The sequence below is a fragment of the Dendrobates tinctorius genome, unplaced genomic scaffold (genome assembly GCF_039654945.1).
Source record: "Dendrobates tinctorius isolate UK_male_01 unplaced genomic scaffold, ASM3965494v1 ptg000043l, whole genome shotgun sequence".
NCBI lineage: Eukaryota > Metazoa > Chordata > Amphibia > Anura > Dendrobatidae > Dendrobates > Dendrobates tinctorius.
In genome coordinates, this window is record NW_027361711.1 from 22,978,499 (window position 1) to 23,002,028 (window position 23,530).

General features: G+C 44.3%; 1 long non-coding RNA gene across 1 annotated transcript in view; it reads left to right on the forward strand.

Moving 5' to 3' along the window:
• Window positions 1-23,530, forward strand: part of LOC141089021 (uncharacterized) — a 75,121-nt gene that overhangs the window by 15,380 nt on the left and 36,211 nt on the right. The window contains exon 2 of the long non-coding RNA XR_012232139.1: window positions 604-706. This is a non-coding gene — a long non-coding RNA (uncharacterized lncRNA). The remainder of the gene's footprint in view (window positions 1-603; window positions 707-23,530) is intronic.

Sequence of the window (23,530 nt, forward strand, 5' to 3'; positions counted from 1 at the left end):
CCATGCTTGCACACAAAAAGACTGATGAATAGATGGATTTATGTACTCATATATGTAGACAACATTTTGATTTGTTCTGAACAAGAAAGGGATAAAGAAAACATTCTAAAAGTCCTGAAGCGACATTTCAAAATCAAAGACTTGGGAAATGTGAAGTATAATTTCTTGAAGGATTATCCTACTGAAGAAATGACAGCAGACATCTTCACGAAGGTGTTGAATGCTTATAAATAGAAGAGACTAATAAAAAAAAGTTGGGTTTGACTGAATAAGTCCTTACTTTTGAGAAAGGGTGTTGGCATATGCAACAGAAATGGACTTATTGTTTATATAAAGGAGGACTTTACACTAGCCTGAAAGCAGATAGTGTGAAAGCAGATAGTGTGAAGTTAAATGTTTGCTGTATTGTGGGGAGGGAAGCTCTTGTTATAGTTAGTTTTACTTTCGCTTTTGACTGTATTATACCAGCAGCACAGCTGTGTGCTTCTGAATTCTTATCTCATGTTTACCCATGAGTGCATGCTGTTTACTCAAGATAACATGCTCAGTGAAGTTCTCCTGTGTACCAGTGAATTCTCAAAAGATGCACTCTGCTACACACAGGACTCGGCAAATGGAGTGCTACTGTAGAGTCTCAGGACTCTGTCCCCTGAAGAAGCAAGTAGCGATACACGCGTTGGGGTCCCGCAGTCCACTGCACAGTAAGGTTGGTTTTGGCAACAGACTCTTTATTACTTTTTTGCATATAATTGGATTTTGTCCGATCTCTTTGGATACTTAGTTCTAGGACCATCTCTACTTTTTATAGTAGTGGATACATTTATGGCACCAGTCACATTTGACTATGCACTTTTTGCACTTTATATGAATACTGAGAAGGAATTGTGCATTCCTATATAAAGGGTATACCGGTAGTTATATACACATGCATACCTCTTTGTACCTTTGTACCTTTTTTCCTTCCCATTTGTGGCCACTATTTATCTGCAGATCTATTTGTCATCATTATTTATTTGTAGGTCTTACATGGACCACATTACTAAGCACTATTGCACTTTTTATGAATATTGATAAAAAATTATGTCTTTTTAAGGAAAACATATATATATATATATATATATATATATATATATATATATATATATATATAATTCCTTTGGTACCTCCTTCCCTCCTTAAGTGTGGTGGGTAATAAAATCTGAGTAGCATCTATATTCTTCTGTGCTTTCCACTAGGTTATAATTATTATGGTATATGCATTTGTTTATATATTGCCACTTCTACCTTCTCTTATCTGTGTGTGGTAACTGGGTGTTGCTGATTCCCTTATATATTTTTTATTCTGTAATTAACTCATTATAAACTTGTATTTTATTAATTTTTGAATAACAATAAAACCATATATTGTATCTATTTGCTCTTGGCTCCATTTTCTCCTTTTTGGTATCCCCAGGACACAGGGATAGAGTCCCTCGCCACTCACTAGCGTGCAGCAGTGCAACTGCGTTGCCAGGAAAACAGATATAATTACAAACGAGCATGCAAGTGTGCACAGTGCCGCTCAGGCAGACGCCACCAATAGCCTCTGGTTGGACCAGATAAGCGCACAGGTTGTCTACAGCGCTGCACAGGCGGTGGCTGTCACTTGCCATGGTACGATAGTGCCCCACAGGGGGCGACACCATTGGACTCTAGTGTGTGCTGAGAACTAGGAGCACAGTGGCATGAGCATAGCCACCCGTTGGCGCTGACTCTATCTCTGAATCCCTAACACAAAAATAACCAGAGGGAGGAAATGTTAATGAGTCAGTCACCAGATACATGCCTCCATCATCATACACACAAATAACAATTAAAGTATACACTAGTGCATGGCCGAGTGGCCATGCAAACCTTTTATAGCAGCGTCCTTCCAGGACCTTCCTGATGGTCGAATCGGAACAGGCACGGGACCTGAGCATGTGACCCATGAGCTCCAATGGGAGGTTGAGCCACGGGCATGCTCAGTGGAGCGAAAAAGGGACTTAGTCCCCGGAGCTGCTCGCCTCTGGCTAGTGCAGGCTGCTATAGCTGAACAAGGGATGGCAGCAACAACCAACCTGACAGCACTAATTTGAGCAAGGTGTCGGGAACGACATATTTGCTGAGCAGGCTCCTCTGCGGCCGGGACAGAATGGGAGACAGCAGCAGGCAAGGCTTTGGATTCCTCCTGTGCAGAAAAATGAGGATAAATGAACTCATGGAGATCAACATCCAACACTGCGGAGACACCATCACATGTTTCTCAACGCAGTGATTCTAGAGCAATGCCCTATCCCTTATGGGAAATATGCAAAACACAAGCCACACAGACATCTGTGTGAATGGCTGCCATGTTTTGGCATAGGTGGTTTCCTTCATTGGAGACTGCCCTTCCTGTGGTTGTTCCTTCCCGGGGAAAGACCTGGCTAGTCATTGCTTGCATTGAGAAACACGTGATGGTGTCTCCGCGGCTTGTGTTTTGCATATTTTTACATATTTCTCATAAGGGATGGGGGCACTGCTCTAGAATCACTTCGTTGAGAAACATGTGATGGTGTCTCCACAGTGTTGGAGGTTGATCTCCATGAGTTCATTCATCCTCATTTTTCACAGTCTTCTACTAGGCATTGCTCCTACTGGCCAGTTTCCTACTCCACACTGATGAGGGGCAATACCCCGAAACAGCTGTCTGTGGATGGATACCATGTTTTGGCATAGGTGGTTTCCTTAATTGGAGACTGCCCTTCCCGTGGTTGTTCCTTCCTGGGGAAAGACCTGGCTAGTCATTGCTTGCGTTGAGAAACATGTGATGGTGTCTCCGCGGCTTGTGTTTTGCATGTTTTTGCATATTTCCCATAAGGGATGGGGGCATTGCTCTAGAATCACTGCGTTAAGAAACATGTGATGGTGTCTCCGCAGTGTTGGATGTTGATCTCCATGAGTTCATTTATCCTCATTTTTCAAAGTCTTCTACTAGGCATTGCTCCTACTGGCCAGTTTCCTACTCCACACTGATGAGGGGCAATACCCCGAAACAGCTGTCTGTGGATGGATACCATGTTTTGGCATAGGTGGTTTACTTCATTGGAGACTGCCCTTCCCGTGGTTGTTCCTTCCCGGGGAAAGACCTGGCTAGTCATGGCTTGCATGGAGAAACACGTGATGAACGGTGTCTTCGCTGCTTGTGTTTTGCATATCCTCCTGCGCAGAGGCAGGAACCCGACGCCTAACAGTATGTCCTGCTTTTTTCAGTATATATTGTGTAGTTATGTGATATCATGTGAATTGCAATGTATTGTGATATAGAGTGTGAAATGATAATGTGTAGTGTATAATTAATGTAAAGATAATGTATAGTGTAGTAGTGTACAGCATAGGATAAGGTAAGACATACTGTAGGTTAGGACTTACTGTAGGTAGAATAATGCATAGTGTAGTACTGTATAGGATAGGATAAGGTAAGACACAGGTTAGGACTTGGGTAGAATGAGGCAGTAACAGTAATCAGATAGTAACATTAGGGAAAAGTTAGCGTTAATATTCAGGACTAGCCCACAGGGCTAGGTAAGAAAGCAGTAGGCAACTTCCTGATTCTGCCAAGCTCAAGTTTGTGAAGTAAGCAAGAACTGTACAGCAAGAAAAGTGTTCTGGGCAGTTTGAGGCCTTACTATTATTCCTTCGGTGGTTATACTTCTTTAGCGTCTGGGGCTCAAGGCCCAATTCGAGTGCTATGGCTGCTAGGGCACTTTAATCCCTTCTGTAGAATGGAAGATTCAAGTGGAGATGAGTGTGGGAGAAGTAATGGACCTCAGACTTACTGCGGGACTGGGCTCAGAATCCCTGGCACTGACAGGTACAAGGACGGCAGGAATAGTCCAGGTAGGACGAAAGGAAAATATCTCTGAATTATGCTGTGCATGCGAGGAATGGAAAGTTTTGTGTCTGACACTATGATTTACAATATGTTTTACATTTACTGTTGAATAAAGTTCTTTGTGATGAAACAAACTGGGCATCCCGTATTTCATGTGCAGCGGCTCCTGAAACTGAAGACCTAGGGACAGCTGAGGCCTGCGCCCTATAAGTGAGTGCAACGTGCCCCACACATCACAGCACATTTAATCGGGGACAAAAATATTCTGCAAAGTGCCATGGCGGCAGAGCAGCAATTCGCCCATGATCGCTGCCCTCTGGCATCTTACATCTCTGCCAATGTTCAGAACTGAAATAAAAAAAAAATAAAAAAAGCTTGAGTGGTGCTTTAAATGTTTTTTTTATAAGTTTCGAAGCCCAGTATGTTGATGAGTTTAGGACAGTCTTAAATAGAAATGCCTGATTTGAACTTTTGGTTCAGTGACAATTAAAGCACAATGTTTTGGTTTTATTTTATATTCCAGAAAAGATAAGCAAGAATAATGAGGTAGACGGTTAAATAAATAGAATCAGAATCAGACACAAAACCTTCCTTGTAGAAGGATCAACTTTATTCTCATTTGCACAAGGAAAGACTAGAAGCAATGGAATGAAACTGAATCGGAGGAGACACAGATTAGATATTAGAAAAAACTTTTTGACAGTTAGAGTGATCAATGAGTGGAACAGGCTGCCACGAGAAGTGGTGAGTTCTCCTTCAATGGAAGTCTTCAAACAGAGGCTGGACAGACATCTGTCTGGGATGATTTAGCGAATCCTGCTTTGAGCAGGGGGTTGGACCAGATGGCCCAGGAGGTCCCTTCCAACTCTACGATTCTATGATTCTATGATTCTATGGCGGAATCTATCAGTTTAAGAATGCAGTTCACTGGAAATTGGAATGAGTCAATAGTTTGGGGAATTAATTTGTTTTGTATTTGGGATAGATTAAATATCACATTAGATAGTTCCATATGTTCTCATTTGGAAAGTATCACAAACATTAAAGTATGCGGGAACTACTCTGACTTCCAAAAGGCTGCTTCTTTTTGTTTGTTTTGTGTCAGTGGAATCACATAAGGTGTATATCTGCACTCCATTTTATCCTAAAAAAGTAAGAAAATCTGCTGTTGATATATAATGGGAGGTGATTAGTGATGAGTGAACGTGCTCAGTGATACTCGGATAACACTCATCTGTGTGTTCGGATATGCTCGGCACTTATTGAGCATTGGTGGGTGCTTGGTTTGAATGCTCCAATCCCTACCCCACATATTTGGCACCTGTTACACAGTGAAAAGTCATGCGGGGATTGCCTGTCAGTCACTGTAATGCCATATTAGAGTGGGCATTACTATGATTGACAGGCCACATTACCTCATCATAGTAACATAGTAACATAGTTATTAAGGTTGAAGGGAGACTTTAAGTCCATCTAGTTCCACTCATATCCTATCCTAACCTTCCCTAACATATTGATCCAGAGGAAGGCAAAAAAAAACCCATGTGGCAAACAGTAAGCTTCACATTGGGGAAAAAAATTCCTTCCCGACTCCACATACGGCAATCAGACTAGTTCCCTGGATCAACGCAATCTCAAAGAAACTAGTGTATATACCCTGTAATATTATACTTTTCAAGAAAGGCATCCAGTCCCTTCTTAAATTTTAGTAGGGAATCACTCATTACAACATCATATGGCAGAGAGTTCCATAGTCTCACTGCTCTTACAGTAAAGAATCCGCGCCTGTGAGTATGCTTAAGGCTGTGTGCCCACGATGCGTTTTTGTAAGCGTTTCCACAGCATTTGAGCCGGATCAGACGCTGCAGAAACGCTTACAAGATGCATACAATTAATTTGCATGCATTTTTGGCTTTTTGTGCCAATGCATGCGTTTTTAAGCACTCAGGAATCGCTTAGCAGCTAAAAACGCAGCATGCTCATTAATTTCTGCATAGCTGAGCGTTAGCATTCCCCCAATGTTCCCAGAAATCACGTGTCAAAAAACGCGCCAAAAACATGCGGCTTTTTGACAAAAACTGAGCAAGAATCGCACGGAAAAAGGTGCGCATTTTCTGGGAAAGGGGATGCGATTGCTGAGCGTTTAAAAACGCTAGCGTGGGCACATAGCCTTAACCTTCTTTCCTCCACACGTAGAGGAATCTCCCTTGTCTTTGTACTGTCCCAGCATATATTTATATATTGTAATAAGATCACCCCTAAGCCTTCGATTTTCCAAACTAAATAACCCCAAGTGTAATAACCTGTCTTGGTATTGCAGACCCCCCAGTTCCCTAATAACCTTGGTCGCTCTTCTCTGCACCCGCTCCAGTTCAGCTATGTCTTTCTTATACACCGGAGACCAGAACTGTACACAGTATTCTAACTGTGGTCGCACTAGTGACTTATATAGAGGTAAAATTATGTTCTCCTCATGAGCATCTATGCCTCTTTTAATGCATCCCATTATTTTATTTGCCTTTGCAGCAGCTGCCTGACACTGGCCGCTAAATGTAAGTTTGTTGTCCACCCATACACCCAGGTCTTTTTCAGTGACAGCTTTGCCCAGTGTTTTACAATTAAGCACATAATTATACATTTTTGTTCTACCCAAGCGGATGACCTTATATTTATCCCCATTAAAGCTCATTTGCCATTTATCAGTCCAAGCTACTAGATTACATAAATCCTCCTGTAATATAAAATTGTACTCCTCTGTATTGATTACCCTGCAGAGTTTAGTGTCATCTGCAAATATTGAAATTCTACTCTCTATATCAGAGGTTATAAAATCACTGGTGCCTACGCACTTGGCTCACTGACACCATTGCACAGCTCAGGGACATTTTTTATTGGAGGGCAAGAGTAGTTGTCTAGACCTGTGTGTACACAGTTTCATTAATCAGAGTCTTCTAGTGGTGCTACTGGTGCTGATTAGAGATGAGCGACTTCAGCTTTTTCGGGTCGAGTTTGGTTTCATGAAACCTGACTTTCTCAAAAGTCAGGTCGAATGAAATCGGCCGATTATCGTGAATAGTCGAAGGCTGACTGAAACACGAAACCCAATGCAAGTCAATGGGGAAGAAAAGTCGGCAGTGAGTGGAGGACAGGAAACACACCTGTTGTGAGCTCATTTTCGGGTTTGCCTCTGGCTTCTGGTGAGGGTTATGGAGCTGGCTATGCTGACAGAGGAGTAGTGAGTTCTCTATCTTGACTCCCTCTGTTGGTGAAGGGAGGTAATGAAGCTGATCTAAATGGCAGAGACCGGCCACCTGGGGAAGAGGACTGCGATTGGACATCAGGAGTTTCTGATTGGATTTAAGGCAGCCGACTCCATAGTTTCTTGCTGGTGATTTTTCCTGACTGTGGCTCCTGGTTTCCAGTTTGGTTCCTGCCTTCCTAAAGCTAAGTTTTCTCTGCTATTGTTCATATCAGTTTTTGTCTGGTTTACTTAGTTTTTGTGTTCAGCCAGCCCTGGCTGGGACTGGGCTGAATCCCCATTTTGTCTCTGATCAGTTGATCTCTTTTGCTCTGTCTTCAGAATACACCTGAGTGCTGATATAGTGATTTGAAGTCTAGCGACTTCAGGGCCTTTTTCTATCAGACGTGTTGGACATTCTTTTTGGCAGGGTTTTTTGCGTGATTGCAGACAGCAGCTTTTCTTTCCTGTCCTTTCTAGTTAGCGAGGGACCCATCGTTTGCTCAGCCTATCTTTCTACCTGTGTCTGTGTTTTCATCTTGTTTCACCGACAATACATGTTGGGGGCTGTCTATTGCTTTGGGGTCTGCTCTGGGGCAGTTTACATTTTCCCTTTCTTTCTTTAGGCTTATTTAGTTCTCTGGCAGTGACGAGGCGTCTAGGACCACCGTAGGCACGCTCCACAGCTACTGCTAGTTGTTTTGGATAGGATCAGGGGTCTGCAATCCGCTAGTTACCAACCTCTCCGGTTTTCTGGGCTTAGCTTGCTTTTTGTTTTTTCCTCCTCGGTGACTCATTCATAACACACCTACAGTGTCCATTTTAATGACAAAAACATCAATTCTTATTACTGAAGCTTGTCAACCTTAATTTACTTTATAATAATAGTTAGGCATTAAAAACTGGGGGTTATTTGGCTAAATTTGGCTAAAACTGGGGGTAGGGCTGGCTCCAGATTTTTGTGGACCTAGGGCCAAAGAGTGTCAGTGGGCTCCTTGAACACATGCCACAATTCAGGATCCTCTGATACGGCAGAGAAATAGCGGTATAGTACAATGAAAAATACTTCACTTCTTACAGCTCATGACTGATATCCATTTTAAATTGTCCAATAGCTCCAAAATGGATAGTATATTACTCCATACAGTATTATGGCCACCGCATAGCACGCTATACAGAGTAATGAGGCCCATATATTCCTCCATACAGAATCATTGGTCCCATATAATGTTTGAAACAGTATATGATGAGCTCCACATAATGCTACAGTATATGTTGGTCCCCATGGATGAAGCTCCACTGTGTTATGGGCCCAAATAATGCTCCATATATAATGGGCCCCATTTCTAATGCTCCAGTGTATAACGGGCCCTGTAAATGCTGCTCCAGTGTCTGATGTCGCTGAGTGCTTACAATGGGGTTTCTGTGTAAATCACAAAAAATGTGATTCAGACAAAAACCCCAACAGAGCCACTCATGTGTGAGGCACATCGAGACTTTGGACTCAATCTTTGGAAACTTTTGGAAATGGGAACACTCCTGGTTGGGTGTCAATCTGCTGGGTTGGCTGTAGTGGAAGAAATGTCGGTCCCTATTATACTATTTCTACTCTTGCAAAATTGATGCCACTTTGCTGGTGTCTGCCACTGATTTTTGGAAATGTGAACACTCCTGGTTGGGTGTCCAGCTGATGGGCTGACTGTAGTGGAAGAGATGTCGCTCCCCATTATACTATTTTTACTGTGGTGAAATTGATGCCACCTTATTGGTGTCTGCCACTAATTTTTGGAAATATGTATGAAGGGAAGTGGACTGACCTATGGACGTGTCTGAAGAGGAACAGTAAATGTAAGATGTGCAGTAAATATACTTGATGTGAACTTGTATATACGTATGGGGAAACAGCTGGAATTAGGAAGAGATGGTGTAGGACCGGGTTTTGGCCACTAGGGGGAGACAAAGAACAGCAGGAAAAGGAGACGGTGCAGTACTAAGGTTTGGCCACTAGAGGGAGACAGAAGAAAGCAGGGAAGGGACTTAGCAGCTAATGCTAAAGAAACCGCAAAGTCATGGTGGGCGGAGTTACAGGGACTCGAGAGGAGAGTTCCCAGGCAGGGGAATAAAAGAGAGGGAGAGAGTTCAGGGGATCCAGTCCCGGAGGAGGAGTTCAGCCCAGGAGGAGACTGAAGAAGGATGAGCTCCGGAAGGGACTGGAAAGAAAGACAGGGGGGTGGCCCTGACAGGACAGCTGCAGGACAGAGGATGCCCGGGATACCGGACAGATGGACATGGCCAGGGGAAGCGCTGTGGTGGTGAGCCTAAGGCAGCCACATTGAAAGAACCATATGGGATGTCGCTTTAGGGGAAAGCAGGAGGTGAAAGGTACCCGGGCCTGTGAGTAGAAGCTGTCATGGTGCTGTGGTCGTTAGGAGGATGGCCAATAAAGAGGACCTGTTTGAACGCACGTTGGTTTCTGTCTCCAGTCTGTTTGCAGCGAAAAGGGACCACCCCCAGCCGGCAGACGTACCTACATGTACACACCTGGTTGAGTGTCCATCTGCTAGGTTGGCTGTAGTGGAAGATGTGTCAGTCCCTATTATACTATTTCTATTCTCGTGACATTGATGCCACTTTGTTGGTGTATGCCACTAATTTTTGTAAGTGTGAACACTCTTGGCCGGGTGTTCATCTGATGGGTTGGCTGTAGTGGAAGATATGTCGGTCCCTATTATACTGTTTCTACTCTCATGAAATTGATGCCACTTCAGTGGTGTCCGGCCCTAAGTTTTGGAAATGTGAATAATCCTGGTTGGGTGTTCATTAGAGATGAGCGAATTTGTTCGGTTTTGTCCTCAAATCTGATTTTGACATATTTGGGCTATATTCGAACACTATTCGTGCCGAATGTATGTTTGATGATCGGTTCTGAACATATTTGGTAATTTATACTCCCATTGACAATGACTCTAATGACATTCAGTTGTGTTCGACGAACATTGAAAAAACAATATTCTATGCTGAATGTATTCAGAACCAAATCTGAACAAATTCGCTCATCTCTAGTGTCCATCTGCTGGGTTGTATGTAGCGGAAAAGATGTTGCTCCCCATTATACTATTTCTACTCTGATGAAATCGATGCCACTTTATTGGTGTCTGCCACTAATTTATGGAAATGTGTGCATTCCTGGCTGGGTGTCCATCTGCTGTATTGGGTTTAATGGAAAACCTGTCTGTCCTTATTATAGTATTTCTACTGTGGCAAAATTGATGCCACTTTGGTATGGTCTGCCAATAATTTTTGGAAATGTATACACTCCTGGTTGGCTGTCCATCTATCTACTGGGTTGGCTGTGGTGCAAAACGTGTTTTGGCACTAAATTATTAATTGAAATGAGGAGTAATAGGAGAAAATGGGTCCTATAATTTGTTATGCAATTTGTACCAATTATAGCAGTACTCCATATATGATACAGTAGTTTGAGCACATGGGAGGGATCGAATGATAAGTAGCGTTATTTGACTTTTAGAATGAAGCTTCAGTTTGAATAGATTGTGGGTGTCAGAACACCAGAAACCTCCACAAGTGACCTCATATTGGAAACTTCACTTTTCATGGAATTCAAATAATGATGTAGTGAGTATTTTGTACCCACAATTGCCTCATAGAATTTTACAATATAAAATATGTAAATATAACATTTTAGTGGTAATGTATTTTTTTGTTGCAAATGCGTTAATTATGCAAGGGTCAATATGTGAAACCGGACCTCACAATTTATTGCGCAATTTCTCCGAAGTACAATGTGTAAAGCCTCATTGAGGTGAGCTATAAGAGTGGACCCTCTGGACCATGGAACAGATTGCCCAGGGCGAGCCAACCAAGTGAAGACCGACCCCTATACAGGGATCGTCTGGGACAGTCCTAGGGATCTCTAATACCACGGTAGCCGATACCAAGGGGGGTGGCTCAGTTAGCGGGAGAGACATGGAATAGAAGGGTAACGGAGAAAACTGACAAACACCGGAGCACTAGGGACAGACACACAGAACAGAGCACAGAAGTATAGATGAGCAGAGCAGTGTGCAGGAGGCACGGACTAGTAGAGCAGGATACAGGAGTATAGACATGCAGAGCAATTTAAAGGAGTACAGAAGGCCAGGGTAGCGCACAAGGTATGGGTATACAGGACAAGACACAGAAGTACAGATGTGGGCCTGGGTCACAGAAGCAGGAGCTTAAACAATAACCAGACACCACTGAAAAGAGGAAACAGGTTCAAATACCCCCTACCTTACCCGGATTGGGTGCTGGGATTTCTGGGTCAGGATATCCAAGTGCATAAAGAACCTGGGAGGGGGCGTGGCCACCTGGGTCAGGACATCCGAGAACCTACGGGATTTTGGAGGAGGCATGGCCGCCCTCCAAGAGTGTCAGAGCGTATGTGCCGGGTCCTGGAGCCTCCAGCAGTGCGGGGAGCACAGCAGGACCGAAGGACAGGAACGGAGGAGCGGTCTGCAGCAGACACGGTGGTGGCAGCGGCACTACCAGCCACGGTGGAAGAGCGGTCAGCAGCGGGCATGGCGGCGGCACGGCCACTGGTAGTAACAGTACCCCCCTCCTTACAACCCCTCTTACCCCGGCTGGAGAGGAACCTGTTTAAAATCCGGGGTGCATTGTTGTTCTCCAATGGCTCACAGGATCTTTCCTCAGGACCAAATCCCTTCCAGTCAATCAAGAAAAAAGTTCTTCCACCAACCTTTTTCATATATAGAATATCTCTTACTTCAAAGATGTTCTCAGCACTAACAGGTTAAGGAGTAGAATTAGAGGCAGAATGGAAGCGATTAAAAATTGCAGGTTTCAGCAGAGACACATGGAAGGTGTGGGGGATACGGAGCGAGGCAGGCAACCTCAATTTGGAGGCAACATCGTTGACTCATCTCAGAATCTTGAAGGGGCCAATGTAGCATTGACCCAATTTGTAAGATGACATCTTGAGTCAGATATATCTCGAGGAAAGCCAGACTTTGTCACCTGGACTGAAAGGAGGAGAGTCGAGGCACCTCTTGTCATCATACTTCTTCATCCTTCGCTTTGTCGAGTGACTTTTTAACGACCTACCAGATTTTAGAAAACTCCTGAGACCGGGAGTCGGCTGCTGGTACCCCCGAGGCAGAAGACACTGTAAGAGGCATGCCCGGTTGTTGCCCAAAAACAATGAAAAAGGGTGTCTTAGCTGAGGACTCGCTGGAGTGATTATTAAAGGCAAACTCTGCCCAAGGAAGCAGGCCTACCCAGTCATCTTGGTGAGCATTGGTAAAGTGTCGAAGGTAGATAGCCAAAATTTGATTAGCCCGTTCTACCTGACCATTGGACTGTGGATGGTAGGCCGAGAAGTTCAGTGACACCCTCATGAGTCCGCATAGCGCCCTCCAAACCAAGAAGTAAATTGAACCCACCCGGTCGGACACCATGTGCCGAGGAAAACCGTGGAGTCTGAAGATGTGCTCAATAAAAATCTTTGTCAACTCAGGAGCTGAAGGTAGACTAGCCAAGGGGACAAAATGAGCCATCTTTGAGAACCGATCCACATCCACAAGGATAGCAGTGCAACCAGCAGAATTCGTAAGGTCGGTAATGAAATCGATGGCAATGTGTTGCCAAGGAGCAGACGGAACTGGAAGCGGAAGGAGGGTACCATGAGGTAAATGTCGAGGAACTTTGTTTTTGGCACAGGAAGGGCATGAGGTGACGAAGTCCTTAATATCCTGGTGCAGGGTGGGCCACCAGTAGTAGCGAGCGGTGAGAAGGAAAGTCTTCTTTACTCCGGCGTGCCCAGACAACTTGGAAGAATGTCCCCAGAGTAACACTCTTCTCCTGTTGCTCTCAGCTACAAAGGTCTTACCAGCCGGCGGGAAGGTCAACTTTAAAGGAGCCACAGTGATGACTTTAGAAGGATCCACAATGTATGCCGGTTCCTCCTCCACATCCCCTGGCTGAAAAGACCTAGAAAGTGCGTCCGCCTTGGCATTCCTGTCGCCCGGCCGGAAGCAAAGCTCGAAGTCAAACCGAGCGAAGAACAGGGACCACCTGACCTGACGAGGGTTAAGTCTCTGTGCAGATTGGAGATAGGCCAGATAATTGTGGTCGGCGAAGATTACAAGCGGATGTACGGAACCTTCGAGAAGATATCGCCACTCCTCCAGCGCAAGTTTAATGGTCAACAGCTTGCGGTCTCCGATGGTATAGTTGCGTTCCACTACTGAAGATGCTTTGGAGAAGAAGCCACAAGGAACCAAGCGACCCTTCGAGGTCTTCTGTGAGAACACAACTCCGACAACCATAGAAGAAGCATCCACTTCCAGAATAAAGGATTTATTAGACTTGGCATGATGTAATACAAGAGTCGTGGAAAAAGAGCGTTTTAAGTGAAGGAAGGCATTCTCTGCTTCTGGAGTCCAAACCTTGGAGCAGTTACCTTTACAGGTAAGATATCAGATAGGCTTGGTTACTGTGGAGAAATGAGGAATGAACTGCCTGTAGTAATTTGCAAAACTGAGAAATCACGGGATAACCTTCACTCCGCAGGGTTGGGGCCAGTTGAGGACAGCAGGCACTTTCTCGGGATCCATCCTTAGCCCTGTATCAGAGATAATGTCACCCAGGACGGGTAAAGATGTTTGCTCAAAGATACATTTTTCGAATTTAGTATAAAGGTTATTCTCCCTCAGATGCTGGAGAACCAGACGAACACTTCTTCTGTGATACGGTAGATCAGACGAGAAGAAGAGGATGTCGTCCAGGTACACCACTACGCGGGAATATAGGAGATCCCAGAAAATATCATTGACAAATTCTTGGAATACTGCTGGAGTGTTGCAGAGGCCAAATGGCATAACTAGATACTCATAATGACCATCTCAGGTGTTAAAAGCAGTCTTCCACTCGTCCCCGGAGCGGATACGAATCAAGTTATAGGCGCCCTGGAGGTCGAGTTTAGTGAAGATACGAGTAGTGTTGAGCATTCCGATACCGCAAGTATCGGGTATCGGCCGATACTTGCTGTATCGGAATTCCGATACCGACTTCCGATATTTTTTCAATATCGGAATTCGGCATCGGAATCGGAAGTTCAGTTGATTGACGGCCTGACGTCATCATGATGCGCGGTGTGTGCGCATCATGATGCGCCGTCATTTCGGGCCTTCCGGGGGTCTCTGCCGGCCTGCCGGGGGGCTGTGCCGGCCTGCCGGGGGGCTGTGTGGACTGCCCGGGGTCTCTGCCGGCCTGCCGGGGGGCTGTGCCGGCCTGCCGGGGGGCTGTGCACCCTGTGGGGGTCTGTACCGGCCTGCCGGGGGGCTGTGCCGGCCTGCCGGGGGGCTGTGCTGATGTCCGGGGGTCTGTGCAAGCATCGTCCGATGGGACTACAAGTCCCATCGGGCGATGCCTGCTACCATGACAGTGATTGACACATTAGCCAATGATGGGACAGTAGTAGTCCCATCATCCGGCTAATGTGTTAAATGTTAAAAAAAAAAAAAAAAAAAAATACTACATACATACTACATGCTACATACATACTACATATATACTACATACATACTACATACATGCTACATACATACTACATGCATGCTACATACATACTACATGCATGCTACATACATACTACATGCTACATACATACTACATATATACTACATACATACTACATACATACTGCATGCTACATACATACTACATACATACTACATACATACTACATGCATGCTACATATATACTACATGCTACATACATACCACATGCATGCTACATATATACTACATACATACTACATATATACTACATACATACTACATATATACTACATGCATGCTACATATATACTACATGCATGCTACATATATACTACATGCTACATACATACCACATGCATGCTACATATATACTACATACATACTACATATATACTACATACATACTACATATATACTACATGCATGCTACATATATACTACATGCATGCTACATACATACCACATGCATGCTACATACATACTACATACATGCTACATATATACTACATACATACTACATATATACTACATGCATGCTACATATATACTACATGCATGCTACATATATACTACATGCATGCTACATATATACTACATACATACTACATATATACTACATACATGCTACATACATACTACATACATACTACATATATACTACATGCATGCTACATATATACTACATGCTACATACATACCACATACATACTACATACATGCTACATATATACTACATGCATGCTACATACATACTACATATATACTACATGCATGCTACATACATACTACATGCTACATGCATGCTACATACATACTACATACATACTACATGCTACATACATACCACATATATACTACATACATACAATACATTCATACAATACATACATAGACATACAGTACATATAACATAGAGTAACATACTTACCAATACTTGTCACATTGTTCCCCGAAGCCATTGTCTTTCCGGAATAAATATTAACATAACAAACCACAAAAATACTCACCCACGATCCGAAGCAGTCCACGAGTGTGTCCCACGACGATCTTGGGTAGAGAACTGCAGCATCAGATGATGCTGCCGTTCTCTACGGGCTGCAGGAATCCAATGACGGAAGGTAGGTATCCTTCCGCACTGTATTCCTCCGCCACTTAAAAAAAAAAGTCCCTAGTCTCACTTTATGCCATTGCTGCGTGGGAAATTCCCACACAGCAATGGCATAAAGTGAGACTAGGGACTTTTTTTTTTTAAGTGGCGGAGGAATACAGTGCGGAAGGATACCTACCTTCCGTCATTGGATTCCTGCAGCCCGTAGAGAACGGCAGCATCAGCTGATGCTGCAGTTCTCTACCCAAGATCGTCGTGGGACACACTCGTGGACTGCTTCGGATCGTGGGTGAGTATTTTTGTGGTTTGTTATGTTAATATTTATTCCGTAGACGACAATGGCTTCGGGGAACAATGTGACAAGTATTGGTAAGTATGTTACTCTATGTTATATGTACTGTATGTCTATGTATGTATTGTATGAATGTATTGTATGTATGTAGTATATATGTGGTATGTATGTAGCATGTAGTATGTATGTAGTATGTATGTAGCATGTAGTATGTATGTAGCATGCATGTAGTATATATGTAGTATGTATGTAGCATGCATGTAGTATATATGTAGCATGTATGTAGTATGTATGTGGTATGTATGTAGCATGTAGTATATATGTAGCATGCATGTAGTATATATGTAGTATGTATGTAGTATGTATGTAGCATGTATGTAGTATATATGTAGTATGTATGTAGTATATATGTAGCATGCATGTAGTATATATGTAGCATGCATGTAGTATATATGTAGCATGCATGTAGTATATATGTAGTATGTATGTAGTATATATGTAGCATGTATGTAGTATGTATGTAGCATGCATGTAGCATGTAGTATGTATGTAGCATGCATGTAGTATATATGTAGTATGTATGTAGCATGCATGTAGTATATATGTAGCATGCATGTGGTATGTATGTAGCATGTAGTATATATGTAGCATGCATGTAGTATGTATGTAGTATGTATGTAGTATGTATGTAGCATGCAGTATGTATGTAGTATGTATGTAGTATATATGTAGTATGTATGTAGCATGTAGTATGTATGTAGCATGCATGTAGTATGTATGTAGCATGCATGTAGTATGTATGTAGCATGTATGTAGTATGTATGTAGTATATATGTAGTATGTATGTAGCATGTAGTATGTATGTAGTATTTTTTTTTTTTTTTTTTTTTTTTTTTTAACATTTAACACATTAGCCGGATGATGGGACTACTACTGTCCCATCATTGGCTAATGTGTCAATCACTGTCATGGTAGCAGGCATCGCCCGATGGGACTTGTAGTCCCATCGGACGATGCCTGCACAGACCCCCGGAGCCTGCACAGACCACCGGCAGGCCGGCACAGCCCCCCGGCAGGCCGGCACAGCCCCCCGGCAGGCCGGCACAGCCCCCCGGCAGGCCGGCACAGCCCCCCGGAGCCTGCACAGACCACCGGCAGGCCGGCACAGACCACCGGAGCCTGCACAGACCCCCTGGCAGGCCGGCACAGCCCCCCGGCAGGCCGGCACAGCCCCCCGGCAGGCCGGCACAGCCCCCCGGAGCCTGCACAGACCACCGGCAGGCCGGCACAGACCACCGGAGCCTGCACAGACCCCCTGGCAGGCCGGCACAGCCCCCCGAAAGGCCCGTACAGACCCCAGAGAGGCTGTACAAGGGCAGGAAAGGGTTTTTCTTATTCCGATACCGGAAGTCCCATAGACTTGAATGGGACTTCCGGTATCGGAATCGGCGATACCGATACTTTTTTTAAAGATCGGCCGATACCATCCGATACGATACTTTGAAGTATCGGATGGTATCGCTCAACTCTAGATACGAGCCCCTCTGAGCCGGTCAAAGAGTTATGGGATATGAGGTAGTGGGTATCTGTTCTTTATTGTGATGTAATTCAGTCCCCTGTAATCAATGCAGGGTCGGAGGGAACCGTCGTTCTTGACGAAGAAAAATCCGGCTTTGGCAGGAGAGGATGATTTCCGGATGAAGCCTCTGGACAAGTTTTCCTGAATATACTCCGACATGGCCTGAGTGTCTGCCGGAGAAAATGGGTAGATCCTCCCCCTGGGTGGTGAGGAACCGGGAACAAGCTCTATCGGGCAATCAAAAGGGCGGTGCGGAGGCAGGACCTCAACTTCCTTTTTATTGAAGACATCCGCATAGCCCCAATAAGCCGAAGGGAGACCTGTGGGAGCAGAGGTGGACTGTGGAGGATTAACAGGATGAACTGGCTGCAGACACTGCATCTTGCAGGAGGACCCCCAATGAAGCACCTCACCCGAGCGCCAATCAAGAATAGGTTCATGGAGCTTGAGCCAAGGCAACCCAAGCAGCAGTGCATGTGAAAGGTTCAGTAGTACGTACAGAGCAATACTTTCCTGATGAAGGACCCCAATCTGTAGTACTATTTCTTCTATCACCATGGCGATGGGCTCTTGCAGATGTTTTCCATCCACCAATGCAATCAAACGTGGTCTGTCCAAGGAAATAACAGGAATCTGAAGCCTCCTGACAGTCTCGAGACAAATGAAGTTGCCTACCGCACCAGAATCCACATAGGCCACCTCGGAGTAACGTCTCCGCTCAGGGTATGTCAAAACTAACAAAGTCAAGGGGATGAGGAATCGGGAACTCCTGAGAAGGGCTCCCCTACCTGACCTAAGGGAAGAAGTAAATCAGTCTCTCTGGAAGCCTCACAAGATCATTCCTGGAAACGCAAAACTATGCGTGTGGCTAGGGAGATAAGATCCTCCAAGGACGTTGGAGTTTCTTGCCCTGCGAACTCATCCTTAATCCGGCCTGACAACCCATGCCAGAAGACACCAACCAGAGCCTCATTATTCCACCCCAACTCAGAGGCTAGGATGTGGAAGCGGATGGCGTACTGAGCTGCTGACAGGGAACCTTGGCAAAGGTTGAAAAGGGTCCCAGTCATGGAGGCTAGCCATTCTACCTCATCGAAGACCCTGCGAAAAGTCTCCAAAAAGGTTGCCAATTGGGAGACAATGGGGTCATCACGCTCCCACAGGGGATTCCCCCAAGCCAAGGCCACTCCCTCCAGAAGAGATACAATGAAAGCCACCCTTGCCCTGTCGGTGGGATACTGCAGGGGCATTAATTCAAAATGGATGCTGGACTGAGTCAAAAAAACCCTGCACCATTTGGGATCCCCAAAAAACTTAGGTGGCTTGCATGGACGAAGCGGGAAATGTGGCAAGGAGACAAAGTCAGAGTCATGGGATGCTACCTGAACGGAAGTCGCAGAAAATGTGGTGTCGGCAGGGTCCATGCCTGGTATATTCTGTAACGCCTCAGTGAGGCAAGCTATAAGAGTGGACCCTCTGGACCGTGGAACAGATTGCCCAGGGCGAGCTGACCAAGTGAAGACCGACCCCTGTACAGGGATCATCTGGGACATGCCTAGGGATCTCTAATACCATGGTAGGTGACACCAAGAGGGGTGGCTCAGATAGCAGGAGACATGGAATAGAAGGGTAACAGAGAAGACTGACGAACACCGGAATACTAGGGACGGACATACAGAACAGAGCACAGAAGTATAGATGAGCAGAGGAGTGTGCATGTGGCACGGACTAGTAGAGCAGGATAAAGGAGTGCAGATATGCCCTCCAAGAGTGCCAGAGCACATGTGCCAGGTCCTGGAGCCTCCAGCAGTGTGGGGAGCACGGCAGGACCTAAGGACAGGTATGGAGGAGCGGTCAGCAGCGGGCACGGTGGTGGAAGCGGCACAACCAGCGGTGGTGGAAGAGCGGTCAGCAGCGGGCACGGAGGTGGCACGGCCAGTGGTGATAACACAATGATGCTCAATATGGTGTCATAAATTACTGTTAGGCAGGCATCACACTACCGTAGACTACAGCAGCCGAGTGCCATGCGATAAAACGTCGCATATAGCACTCGCCCCAGTGTTAATCTATGAGTTCTATCTATGGCTCATCTCATACTTATTCTGTGCTCTTCCCTGCACTTTTACACAGGGGTTGCTGTGTAAATCTCTGAAATACATGATTCAGACGAAACCCCTGGCGGAAGATTCCATATAATGAGGTAGATGGAGGCACTGTGGACGCTGTCTGACTTGTGATCCGGTGGTGTACCTCTTTTAAGGCATGCATAAAAGTGCCATTGACCACAGTTTGGTGCCATTTTTAACCATTTCCCCTTGTGAAAGTGTAAAATCTGAGGCTTAAACAAAATTTTGATGGTAAAAATTGAATTAATTTTCTTTGCTGCCCTATGGTATAAAATTTTATGAGGCACGCGGTGTCAATATGATCACTGCATCCCTAGATGAATTCATCGGGGAGTGTAGTTTGTAAAATGAGGTTACATATGGGGAATTTCTGCTGTTATGACACCTCAGGGGCTCTGCCAATGTGACATGGCACCATCAAACCATTCCAGCAAAATCTGAACTCCAATATGATGCATCTTCCCTTCTGAACTTTGCACTGTGCTTCAAAAGTAGTTTTCCCCCACATATGCCTTACTAATGTAACAGGATATTCAGCAAAGTACAAGAAATTAATAGAATAACATAATCTTCCTTCAGTCATAAGACCAGTGCCAAACGATGAAAGTCTTCATGTTCCAGAGCCGCCCAAAGTATGGACAATGGAGGACGATGAAGATGAACTAACAATGTCAGTGGAAAATCAAACTGCTGCAGACCCAGACTTTGAGCCTTCTAAATCTATTCCCCTTAATCAATTTTTCAACCATGTCGACAATTTAACCTTTTGCAATGACATCATGGGGTTGTTTGGTGCTCTTGGATGCGAACATGGCCCTAAGAAATGGCGACTGTTCATTTACTCATCAGTTTTAAGTCTGAAGGATGTTTAAGTACTCAATGGAAATATCTATCCTTCTATGCCTATTGAACGTGCCGTACACATGAAGGAAATGTATGAGAGTATGGAGTTACTGATAACTCACATTAACTATAGAAATTATAACTGGAACATACGTGGTGATCTAAAAGTTGTTGCACTTCTTCTTGGACTTCAGCTTGGATATACCAAGTATTGTTGTTTTATTTGTGAGTGGGACAGTCGTGCACGAGAAATGCACTATTTCAGAAAGGACTGGCCACTCCGCGAAAACCTGGTTTCTCGATAGAAGAATGTTAAACATAATCCTCTTGTTGATATATTTCTCCCTCCTTTGCATATTAAACTTGGGCTTATGAAGAATTTTGTCAAAACAGTGAACAAAGAATCGGAAGCCTTTTCTTACTTGCAACAGAAATTTCCAAGATTAAGTGAGGCAAAGATTAAAGAAGGTATTTTTATTGACCCACAGATCTGAGATATAATGAATGACAGTAGCTTTGATGGTCTTTAGCAAGGTGCTGAACAAGTGGCATGGAGAGCCTTTAAATATGTGACTTTCAAATTCCTTGGCAACAGCAGGCCACCGAACTTTGAACAACTGGTGGACAACATGCTCACAGCATATCATTTGGTGAAATGCAATACGTCACTAAAAATGCATTTTCTACATTTTTACTTAGACTTTTTTCCAGCCAATCTTGGTGCCGTTAGCGATGAACATGGTGAAAGATTTCACCAAGACATTGAGCTGATGGAGAAAAGGTACCAGGGAAAGTGGAGTACATCAATGCTGGCTGACTATTGCTGGAATCTTATTCGAGAAGCATCTGACATTGATTATAAATGAAAGTTGTCTGCAAAACACTTTTGAACAATTGCTTTTGCTACTGACATCGATGCACATGTATGTAGTGTCTCGGACATCATAATATAGATTATAAACTGTTATTTCTTAACCCTTTACTGCCAGCTGACGGAATAGTACGTCAGCTGGCAGTATCCCCCGCTTTGACGTGGGCTCCGGCAGTGAGCCCACCTCAAAGCCGCAACATGTTTAGCTGTTTTTAACTGCTGACATGTGCTCGCAATAGGTACGAGCGGAATCGTGATCCGCCAGTGCCTATTAAGTAGTTAAATGCTGCTGTCAAACTCTGACAGCGGGCATTTAAATGCACTTCCGGACGCCATTCTGGAAATACGCACAGCGACGACCCCCGTCAAGTGATCGGGGGTCATTGCTGCGTTTCCATCACAACCAGAGGTCTCCTTGGGACCTCTATGGTTGTTGATGGCAGATTGCTTTGAGCGCCACCCTGTGGCTGGTGCTCATAGCAACCCTGTAATTCTGCTGCATAGAGGTGATCTGAGCATCACCTCTATGTAGCAGAGGCGATCGCGCTATGGCAGCTTCTAGCCTCCTATGAAAGCTATTGAAGCATGCCAAAAGTAAGAAAAAAGTGTTTAAAAATATAAAAAAATAAAAAAACATACCGTAAATTCAAATCACCCCCCTTTTGCGCCAATCAAAATAGAAATAAAAAAAAAAATCAAACCTGCACATATTTGGTATCACTGAGTTCAGAATCACCCAATCTATATAAAAAAAAAGAATTAACCTGATCGCTAAATGGTGTAGCAATAAAAAAATCAAAATGCCAGAATTACGTTTTTTGGGTCGCCACGACATTGCATTAAAATACAATAACGGGCAATCAAAAGAACGTATCTGCACAAAAGTGGTATCATTAAAGATGTCAGCTCGGCACGCAAAAAAAAAGCATGCACCCAACCCAAGATCACGAAAAAATGGAGGCACTTGGGGTCTCGGAAAATTGTGCAATTTATTATTTTTTTAGCAAATGTTGGATTTTTTTTCACCACTTACATAAAAAAAACCTAGACATGTTTGGTGACTATGAACTCGTAATGACCTGGAGAATCATAATGGCAGGTCAGTTTTAACATTTATTGAACCTAGCAAAAAAGTCAAACAAAAAACAAGTGTTGGATTGCACTTTTTTTTGCAATTTCATCGCAGTTGGAATTTTTTTTCCCATTTACAAGTACATGACATGGTAAAACCAATGGTGTAATTCAAATGTACAACTCGTCCCACAAAAAATAAGCCCTCACATAGCCATATTGATGGAAAAGTTGAAAAGTTTTGGCTCTGGAAAGAAGGGGAGCGAAAAACAAAAACAAAAATTTGAAAAAAGCTCCGATCATGAATGGGTTAAAAACCTTACATGATACAGACTTTTGGAGCACATATTCATGTTCAGCATATCAAAATCTAGAACATACAATAAAATTTTCTCAGGGGAAAGAACTTCCCTACAATTTGTTGCACAGTGTTTCCCATAAATTTCCCATTTATTCCATTTGTTTAATGGTGATTGCTTTTATATACACTTTTTTTGTATTTTCTTTTTCTTAATTTTCACACATGTCTGTATAATCTACCTTAATTAACTCCTTCCTGACCTCCGACGTACTATCCCGTCCATGGGACCCAGGCCCCTATGCCCATGGACGGGATAGTAAGTCTACCGCGATCAGCGGCGCCCACATGGTGAGCGCCGCTGATCGCGGCCGGGTGTCAGCTGATTATCACAGCTGACACCCGGAAAAATGTGTCAGGGGCGGTCACGGACCGCCCCTGACACGTTAACCCCTTGCACACCGCGATCAAACATGATTGCGGTGTACAGGGGGTTAAAGGGAAGCATCGGCAGGGAGGGGCTCCCTCCCTGCTTCCCTGAGCCCCCCACGGCAGCGCAATGTGCAGCGCTGCTGCGGGGGGCTCCTATCCTGCAGGCCCCCGAATCCAAGATGGCGACGGGGGC